The following is a 9,399-nucleotide window of genomic DNA, read 5'->3' on the forward strand; positions in this document are numbered from 1 at the left end:
ATATCTGTTGCTAAGCAAGGCAATCGTTTAGTGAGTTGCCTTTGTACTACTTTTTTTGCCTTGGTTGCTAAGTGAACCGCTGCCACTGTTAAACAAAGCCCGCAGTCGTTAAGTGAATCCGCCTTCCTCCGTTGATTTTTGCGTGTTGGAAGCCAGCTGGGAAAGGTCACCAATAGTGATCACACGATCCCAAAATGTTTCTTTTTTATTTATTTTTTAAGTCAAGGTTTTTTATTTTTTAATACAAATTTTCACACATTATATAAACAAAGTGTTGTCCGGTCGATCCCAGAATGTTTCAACTGTCCTAAATACATGCACGGATTTTGATCGTGTGATGCGGGGCAGGGGTGCGGGGAATGCCACAACAGTCATAAGTGCAAGGACTGGTTTCCACCTTAACTATTGCACCAAACTGGCTTTAAAAGTAAGAAATGCTACTTTTTATGTGGTAACCTATGAATGCTTTAAATGAGATATACCTCCTGGCTTTGTAACAGCGTTTAGGGAGGAAACGGAGAACAAGAGAGATATATGGATAATGGTTATCTTTGGAGAACTGAATGCAATGACATTTCATTTTAATGTATGCTGATTAGTGTACATTTAAAGTGACAATAAAGTTTTTATTCTCTTCTATTCTCTGTCAGGTATATTTAAAGCAGCATTGCTGTTCTCTGTTCCATAGGCCCTCACCAATACAATACAATACAATAGTAGAGTTGGAAGGGACCTTGGAGGTCTTCTAGTCCAACCCCCTGCCCAGGCAGGAAACCCTATACCGTTTCAGACAAATGGCTATCCAACATCTTCTTAAAGACTTCCAGTGTTGGGGCATTCACAACTTCTGGAGGCAAGCTGTTCCACTCATTAATTGTCCTAACTGTCAGGAAATTTCTCCTCAGTTCTAAGTTGCTTAGAACTCCCCAAAGGGAGAACATGTCCAAATGCAAAACTTTCAGATTGCAGGGTGGCTTTATCATAAATGGGAATCATATCTGACGAGACGGGTTGCTGCAGCCCCACGCAATTTATTGTATTGCCTTAGGAAAACATTGGCATCCTCTTGGATGAAATTTCTTGTGCTGCGTGGAGGGGAGGGAAGAGGGAGGAATACCGTCTTGAGATTATGCAATTCTAAAACACATCGCTGCCATTTCGGAAGAGGCATCCTCTCGTTTTCCCAAAGCAAAAGATGGGGGTGCTTTTTTCTATCATTGGTGCGATCTTCTCATGCACATCTAGGGGACTGGATGCACATTTAGGGGACTGGAGACTAAAACATATGAAGAACGGTTGCAGGTAGCTTAAGAGAAAGAAGGACTAGGGGAGACATGATAGCAGTGTTCCAATATCTCAGGGGTTGCCACAAAGAAGAGGGAGTCAAACTATTCTCCAAGGCACCTGAGGGTAGAACAAGAAGCAATGGGTGGAAACTAATCAAGGAGAGAAGCAACTTAGAACTAAGGAGAAACTTCCTGACAGTTAGAACAATTAATCAGTGGAACAGCTTGCCTCCAGAAGTTGTGAATGCCCCAACACTGGAAGTCTTTAAGAAGATGCTGGATAGCCATTTGTCTGAAACGGTATAGGGTTTCCTGCCTAGGCAGGGGGTTGGACTAGAAGACCTCCAAGGTCCCTTCCAACTCTGCTACTGTATTGTATTGTATTGTATTGTATTATATTGTATTGTATTATTGTATTGTATTGTATTTATTGTATTGCATTGCATTGTATTGTATTGTATTATTGTATTGTATTGCATTGCATTGCATTGCATTGCATTGCATTGCATTGTATTATTGTATTGTATTGTATTATTGTATTGTATTGTATTGTATTGTATTGTATTGTATTATTGTATTGTATTGCATTGTATTGTATTGTATTATTGTATTGTATTGCATTGCATTGCACTGGAAGTCTTTAAGAACATGTTGGATAGCCATTTGTCTGGAATGGTATAGGGTTTCCTGCCTAGGCAGGGGGTTGGACTAGAAGACCTCCAAGGTCCCTTCCAACTCTACTATTGTATTATTGTATCTATGAGATACAGGAGGCATCAAAGCTATCGGAGGAGAAGCATTCTCTCCTCCATGAAAAAGTTGAGGAAATCCTAAGACAACGTAGCGTATGGACATACACGAGAAAGCTTTCGTACCATTAGACAAGGGCAGTGGTGGGATTCAAATAATGTAACAACCGGTTCTCTGCCCTAATGAGCGATTGGGCAGGTGTGGCCATGGTGCGGGTGGCCAGGGGGTGTGACAGGCAGCATTCAGCCTCCTGCACTGTCAGGGGAAATTTCACCCTGAGCTGACGAGGTGTGAATCGACGGCTTTCCAAACAGCATATCTTCAGAAAAAGCGAAAATAAGACCCAATAACATGTTCTAATTAAAAAACAAAATTGAATATGAAAAATAAGAATAAACAAATCTATCTAATTGTTACATTTTGGCAAGAGCAATTGTCGTCCACCTTCTTGGCAGATGAACAGAAGATCAAAAGTAGAGAAGTCTCTGGAATGTGTGATGTATAAAGAAACGTGTTAAGAAGCATGCACAGTAAATCATTGTTGATAAGGCCTATGACCTGCGCAGTAACTATCCAGTTCAGCTAGCAAACAATTAACGTAGTGACATGCACTCCCCTGGAAACAAAAACGGGCCGGGGGTGCCCCTCGGCGCCCCATTTTGGGCCTAATAGGCCTCCCTGCACTTATCGGCTTGCCAAAACAGGGCGCGTGGGGACTCCTGGAAGGGGCGGGGCAGGAAGGGGCAGGGCCAGCCAGCAATTTAACAACTGGTTCGCCTGAACCGGCCCAAACCGGCTGAATCCCACCACTGAACCAGGGGTCTCAAACTCAAGGCCTGCGGGCCAGATACGGCCCATAGGATGCTTAGATCTGTCCTGCGGGGCCGCCCTGGAAACAGCGAAGGACCGACCCGCGATGCCCGGCCAGCGCAGTCATCCCAGGCTTCGTTTTGACTGTGATCGCCTCCTGCAGCCCTCTCACAGCGAAAACAGAGCTCGAGGCGGGGGTGTATTTTTGTGGCAGAGGTCTGCAAGAGGCCACCGCAGCCGAAAATAGGAGCCGGGAGCCCATTTTCCCTGGCAGAGCACTTGGGCCACCACAGGCGCCCCCGACATGAGTGACATCATGCTGGCCACACACACACCCCCAAGGTCAAACACAACCCTGATGCAGCCCTCAATGAAATCGAGTTTGACACCCTTGGTTTAGACAATCAGAATTGCAGAATTGGAAAGGACCTTGGCGGTCTTCCAATCCCCTGCTGAAGCAGGAGATCCTGCACCATTTCAGACAAGTAGCTGTCCAATCGCTTCTTAAAAACCTCCAGTGACGCAGCCCCCACAGCTTCTGAAGGCAAATTGTTCCGCTGATGAATTGTTCTCGCTGTCAGGAAAGAGGCATTTCCCTCTCCCCTTAATAAGAGTAAAAAGAATGTGTGTTAGGGACCGTTTTAGACAAAGATGCTTCTATTCTTCCCCTCTTCCGTATCTACTACAAAAATACATCCAGAATTCATTGATTGTTTGAATAAACCTAACGCAATTAATTGCCTACGCTTTTTTGGCAAAGAAAAATAATCTGTCAGCAGCATTGTATGTAACGTGTTATTAAAATAGATCTGTAAATCATCACAGCCAAGGGAACTGCAGATGACAAAGGGGCCAAGAAGGGATTGGAAGAGGTGAAGAAACTACTCTTTGAATCATTGAATCATAGGGCTGGAAGGGATTTTGGAGGTCCTCTAGTCCAACCCCCTCCCCAAGACAGGAATCCTTATACCATCCCAAACAAGTGATCCTCCAGCCTTTTTAAAAAAACCTCCAGTGATGGAGTATCCACAATTCCAAGAAGCAAAGTTCTACTGATTACTGGTTCTTATTCATCATTTTCTAACAAGAGACAAGTGTCCACTACTGGAGAAAGAAGGTCTCCGGCTGAATCAGAGCAGTGATGAATTTGTAAATATAACAGGTAAGTGTCCCAAAGCTGCTTTATCAGGAGGCAACTGGACTTTCTTGGGTTTTTTTGAAGATGTTTTGCTTCTCATCCAAGAAGCTTCTTCAACACTGACAGGATAGTGGAGAATGGAAGGATTTATCCTCCTTGCAGACAGCTGGTCATTTGCATCCTTTGAGAGAATTGTTGAGGCCTCTTGGATGTTTATCTATGTCCTCAATATCACCTGAATGGTGCAAATGGGTTTGGAGCCTTCTTGGAGGTGCTGAAAGGACCGTGTTGTAGACTGGAGATAGATGATGTCGTATCCCACCCCCTCTGTTGAGAGAGGGGGCTGTTCAATTTTGACATAGTTGGCCTCTTTGACTCCTCTTTCAAATCAACCTCCAAGTAGCCTCAACATCTCTCTAAAAAAGGGTGCAGATGACCAGCTGTCTGCAAGGAGTATAAATCCTTCCATTCCCCATCATTCAGTTGGAGCTGCTTCTTGTATGAGAAGCGAAACATCTTCAAGGAAAAAGTAATAAAACCCAGGTACCTTTACACAGCTGCTCATGCTTCATATCTGTGACCTACCTCGACACCCAAACCCTTCTCTCAAATCCTACTCCTGAGCCTGCTACCACTTGTACCTGTGCATTTAGAATGGAATGGAATAGTATCGAATAGAATAGTATCGAATAGAATATTATAGAATAGAATGGAATGGAAAGGTATGGAAAGGAATAGAATAGAGAATAGAGAATGGAATGGAATGGAAAAGGAGAGGAGAGAACAGAACAGAACAGAACAGAATAAGGTATAAAGAATGGAATGGAATGGAATAGAATAGAATAGAATAGAATAGAATAGAGAATGGAATGGAATGGAAGAGGAGAGAACAGAACAGAACAGAATAAGGAATGAAGAAGGGAATGGAATAGAACAGAATAGGAATAGGAATAGAATATAGAATAGAATTTTAACATAGATGGCCTCTTTGACCCATCTTTCAAACGATCCTCCAGGCAGCCTCAACAGCTCTCTAAAAAGGATGCAAATGACCAGCTGTCTGCAAGGAATATAAATCCTTCCATTCCCCACCATCCAGTCAGAGCTGAAGAAGCTTCTTGCATGAGAAGCGAAACATCTTTTCTTCAAAGAAAAAAACAAAACAAAACAAGAAAGTCGAGTTGCCTCCGGAAAAAAAACATCCTTGGGACAACCGTAACCTGGATGACTGAGACTCTCCATAGATTTTTAACTGGTGAGTGAGCAGCTCTTTCCCAAGAGGTTCTCCTCCTTCCCTTTCCTCCAGATTAGTGGAATTGAGACAGCACTGCTTGCAGAATCAGCCCCACCCATCGGGGTGCAGCTAACGCACAGCCCTCTTGAGCTGAAACCCCACTCCTAACTCACCAAGCATTCAAAACAGAGGTGGTATTCAGCCTGTTCTGACCAGTTCTGGAGAACCGGTAGCAGAAATTTTGAGTAGTTCGGAGAACCGGTAAATACCACCTCTGGCTGGCCCCGCCCCACCTATTCTCTGCCTGCCGAGTTCCAGTGTCAGGCATTCTAAATACCATGTATGAAATCAATCAGAGACCAGGCAGAATCATCCTTAAGGTTCCAATTTAATCATACAGGCAAGTTAGCACGTCTATGGAATTCCAACTCTAATGTTCTTCCTGGAATTCCACCCAGTTGAAAGTTCATGATCTTATCCCCACACCCACAAATCCATCACATGTTCCGATCATTATCTTCCACGCTGGCATCTACACCTCTCTGCTTCCGGTCAGGTGTCGAGGTGCGGAGACAAAAGATGACCTTGGCTTCTATAAAAGAATGACAACAATACATTCCACAAATCTATTCCTTTCTATTTCCCCCTCCCAACTACTACACTAATGAAACAGCATAAGAAATTAATACAAAGTCTGGCAGGCCAAAGATCCTAAAAAGAAACATAACTACAGGCCTGACATCCAGCTGATAGGGAGGAGATTGGGATTTTGCAGTATCCTTCCCCAGCCATGCCCACTAGCCACGCCCACAGATTGGTAGTAATCATTTTTGAATCCCACCACTGATCCAAAGAGTTAATTCTTTTCTTAGTGTAGGAAATAAGCAGCCACCCCTCTCCTAGAAAAATGAAATATTTTAGGAAATATTAAAAGGGCAGAATATTTCCCCCTAAAAGGGAGGCAGAAACTCACCTCCCGCACCTTTGTCAATGGGCCATTAGGGCCTGAGCCAGCCTATTCTACATAACAAAGATCTACCCCCTTCAGCTCCAGGGTGATGGGATTAAGATGTGGCCCTCAGGCCATGATAGGATTAGCCCTCTACCCATCTCACCACATGACACCTGGGGAGATTGCATCACCCAAGCCTGGGACACAGTCAGCCTACAAAGTTAGCTAAGACCACTGCCTCTTGGGAGTCTTTTACAGCCAATGGGATACATTTCTCGGACAGGAACAGGAAACACTAAGGTGGGGCCCAAGAGAGGGTATAAAACCAAGGGACTCTCAGCACCTTTTCCCTTTTTTCTTCAAGACCTTCAAGGCATGTGATCCCCTTTCCCCCCAGGACATTAAACCATGTGCTCCTGTCCACCCTTAAAACCATCTTCCCAAACAGCCACCATGTTTCCAGTGTCTTTCTCCCCCACTTGGAACTGAACCCAAAAGGACATTTCTTCCAACATTATGTGAGATATTAAAACCCAATTCTTATACTCACAATGCGAAAGACAAGTCTCGTTCACAATTCAAAGGTTTATTTCAAAGAAATGAGATAGCAGTTGCAAGCGCGGCCTCCCAGACTCTTCTTCCCAATGGCTTGAGTACAAGGAACACAAAAAACAAGTTTCAAGCAATACAATTTATACTTTTCTAATCGTTACGCCTGATGCCTAAGAAGAAGAAGACGCCCTCCTCATCTCCAAAGTCATTCTTTGAAGTTAATTCGCATTTCAAGAGATCCCTGCAGACCCCTTTATCTTATCTGTGCCACTTCGTTCTTTCATTTTAGGCGAGGGATGGGGATGTGTTCCCATCTCACCAACTGGTGTCCTTGCCTTCAGACTTATTTTACTGCATCTCAATATCAAAGGAATTTTAGCAAGTCATCCTGTATTGTCGTTACTGCTTACATTTGTGGCTTAATTGCCAACAGGAAAAACAGCGCCCGAGAGTCTCACACCTTCGCGTTACATTTTGCACTTTTATATGAAAGAGTAACTTATTATTTATTTATTTCCTTCAATTACCCTTAATTCTCCTCGCAGGCCATTGCAGATCTGGTGAATAAGCCTCAGACAAGCCTCCTCTAAATTGCTTTCCACCTGTGGCTGGGTAAAAAAAAAAAAACCCAACCTCACGCCTGCTGAGATCCTTTCTCAAGAGCAAAATGACCCGGCCAAGTATGATTCCGTCTGCCTGTTCACCCTGCCATTATTGCTGCTGGTTATTGTGGCTCCATTATAAAGTTGCTCTTATGCGAAGACCTTTATCTACAGTCTTCAGAGAAGAAAGACGTGTTATTTTAGCTCCTGCCCACTAGATGTTGCTGGGCTCAGAGTTTACACCCCACAGCAGATTGGAAAAGGGAGAGGAGGCGAAGAAGAACAACTGTTTTCTGCAAGGCGCAAAAGATCCGATGGGAGTCCCTTTTTGGGAGAGGGGCGGTCTAAAAATCTAAGAAATAAATAAAATAAATTTTGAGTTGCCCCAAATCTCCAAGATCTTGTGTCTTTGTGCAAAGCCGAGCAGAAGGATGGTGGGGGTTAGGGGAGCGTTTAAGGTTGAAAAATAACCTTGCCTTTATCTCCCTCTGTTCTCGGTCTCTTTGACAAACAAGTTTCTTTCGAAGACAATGTTGGAAGAAATATCCACATGGGTTCAGTTCCAAGTGGGGAGAAAGACACTGGGAGCATGGCAGCTGTTTGGAAAGTTGGTTTTAATGGTGGACAGGATCACATGCCTTGAAGATGTTGGGTGAAGGGGGAAAAAAAGGGAAGAGATGCTGAGAGTGCCTGAGTTTTATGCCCTCTCTTGGACCCCACCTTAGTGTTTCCTATTCCTTTCCGAGAAATGTATCCCATTGGCTGATTTTACAGTATCATTTCCCTGCCACACCCACCAAGCCACACCCACAGAACCAGTAGTAAAAAAAATTGAATCCCACCACTGCCCTCTACCCATCTCACCACATGGCACCTGGGAAGATTACATCACCCAGCAAGACTCAACCAAGCCTGGGACTCAGGACAGCCTACAGAGTTGCCCCTGCATGGCCCCACGGGAGTCTGACAACCAATCAGAATACAAGCTCAAATTCAAAAGTCCAGAGAGGGTATAAAACCCAGGGACTCTCAGCATCTCTGCCCTTTTTTTTCTTCTTCACCCAACATCTTCAGGGCATATGGTCCTGTCCACCATTAAAACCATCTTTCCAAACAGCCACCATGTTTCCAGTGTCTTTCTCCCCACTTGGAACTGAATCCAGAAGGACATTTCTTCCAACACTGATGTATGTATGTATGTATGTATGTATGTATGTATGTATGTATGTATGTATGTATGTATGTATGTATGTATGTATATATATAAACCCTGCTACCTAGAAAATTAAAAGACCACCACAACTCTTCACCAGGAGGCAACACCCAGATAAGCAGAGATTAACACCAAGATTAATACTAGACCAGGGGTGTCCAAACTTGGCAACTTTAAGACTTGTGGACTTCAACTCCCAGAATTCTGGGAGTTGAAGTCCACAAGTCTTAAAGTTGCCAAGTTTGGACACCCCTGTACTAGACCAATTCAAGCAGTAAACCATATCCCAATCAAGAAACTATTAACTCAGACAAACAATCCAACAGTAAACAACAGCCTAATCGAGGAACTACCAAGAATATTCCTACCAACTCTTGAAAGGGCAAACCACTAATATATAAATAGAGAGCAAACCTACTCCTTTTTAGCACTGATGATGTTAACTAGTTAGGTAATGAAACATCTGAAAGAAGACAGCACCAAGGAGCCCACGATTCCACAGGCATTTTCTTCTACTGGTAATCCTGTAGAATTACATGGAGTGTCGATCTTTTGCACTTTGGTATTGCCATCTCGTCCATTCACCCCCAAGGGATTATCTAACCTCAAACCAGCAAAATCAATGAAGAGAAATGGCAAATGAATTCTGAAGCTTCTTTAGAACGAATTTGGAAAACAGGAGTCAGTTTTTGCCAGGGGAAAAAAAAAAAAGACCAACACTTGATACGCTACCAAATGAGTTTTGGGAACCGTATCGATCCATACCGTAATTCAATTCAGATTGAAACAATCCTTCTCAAATTGGCCCTCGGTGGAGCATGGCTGATCTCAAAACCATAAGCAGGGTCAGGTCAGGTTAGAT

At 43.6% G+C, this 9,399-nt stretch overlaps 1 protein-coding gene across 1 annotated transcript in view; it reads right to left on the reverse strand.

Moving 5' to 3' along the window:
• SPMAP2 (sperm microtubule associated protein 2) overlaps positions 1-6,808 on the reverse strand; it is a 46,257-nt gene extending 39,449 nt beyond the window's left edge. The window contains exon 1 of the mRNA XM_081939975.1: positions 6,721-6,808. The gene's annotated coding sequence lies outside the window, so the exon portion shown is untranslated. The remainder of the gene's footprint in view (positions 1-6,720) is intronic.
• Positions 6,809-9,399: the final 2,591 nt, after the last annotated feature.

The sequence above is a fragment of the Natrix helvetica genome (genome assembly GCF_964273705.1).
Source record: "Natrix helvetica genome assembly, chromosome: 1".
Taxonomy (NCBI): Eukaryota; Metazoa; Chordata; class Lepidosauria; order Squamata; family Natricidae; genus Natrix; species Natrix helvetica.